This window comes from Bison bison, unplaced genomic scaffold (genome assembly GCF_000754665.1).
Source record: "Bison bison bison isolate TAMUID 2011002044 unplaced genomic scaffold, Bison_UMD1.0 scf7180017862604, whole genome shotgun sequence".
Classification (NCBI taxonomy): Eukaryota; Metazoa; Chordata; class Mammalia; order Artiodactyla; family Bovidae; genus Bison; species Bison bison.
In genome coordinates, this window is record NW_011493176.1 from 4347 (window position 1) to 5208 (window position 862).

Consider the following 862-nt stretch of genomic DNA (forward strand, 5'->3'; position numbering starts at 1 on the left):
AATCAGACATGTGCAGTGGGTAGGAGTAGATATTATCCTCATTTTCTGGTGAAATGAGAGAAAGAGGGGCAGTTTTAAGTGACAAAGGCTAAACTGGAGCTCAGTCTCACAACGACGCCAACTCTCCATAAGGTGACTTCCAATGTTCTAGGAGCTGAAAGCTCAGGAAAGACTGGAACATGGGCAGCCAACCCCAGAAATCCTGGCTCCTCCTCCTCGTTCAACCCCCTGGTCCATCGTTTGTGCTAAAGGAACATTCCAACTTGTAAGACTATCAAAGCAACAATAAAATACATCCATACACCACTTGGTGAGCAGCACTAAATTCATTGCCTTGGAGGCTGACATGCCATTTGTAATCACATGGGAGAAAAGACTATCAGCAGAAAACTCTGAGTAATGACCTTCTAAGGATGCTCAATCAGCCCCAAACTGCAATCAGCAGGGAAGTCAAGGTGAACACTGCACACTGAGGAGGCTGAACCTACCCTATGTCCTTCAGTAACTGCAAGCTGTGCGTGGTGCTCAGCACAAAACAGGGACTTGGGCAGCAAAGCTGGTTTGCAATTTCATTAGAAAACAGAGTACTTTGGCCCCACAACCTTGGGCACACCTGTGGCTCTGTTCTAGGGCACTCCCCAACAATCTGGTCAACTCACACTTCGAAAATGTCTGTTAATAAACCATAGATTGTTACTCCAGATGATTGCTCTGAAATTCATGTTTCTACATCTATGCGCTGAGTATATATTTGGATAGGAGTGGAAGGAAGAGTGTTATTAGCATTATGTATTGATTGGGTGGGGGGCATGAGCAGAACCCCTGATGAGCTCCTGGGGATGGGGAAGGTGGCAGGAAGGAG

The 862-nt window shown here is 46.3% G+C and overlaps 1 protein-coding gene across 1 annotated transcript in view; it reads left to right on the forward strand.

The window, feature by feature from the left end:
- LOC104983431 (short transient receptor potential channel 5-like) overlaps window positions 1-862 on the forward strand; it is a gene marked incomplete at its 5' end in the record, with an annotated part of 5631 nt that overhangs the window by 4238 nt on the left and 531 nt on the right. The gene's annotated exons all lie outside the window — the stretch shown is intronic.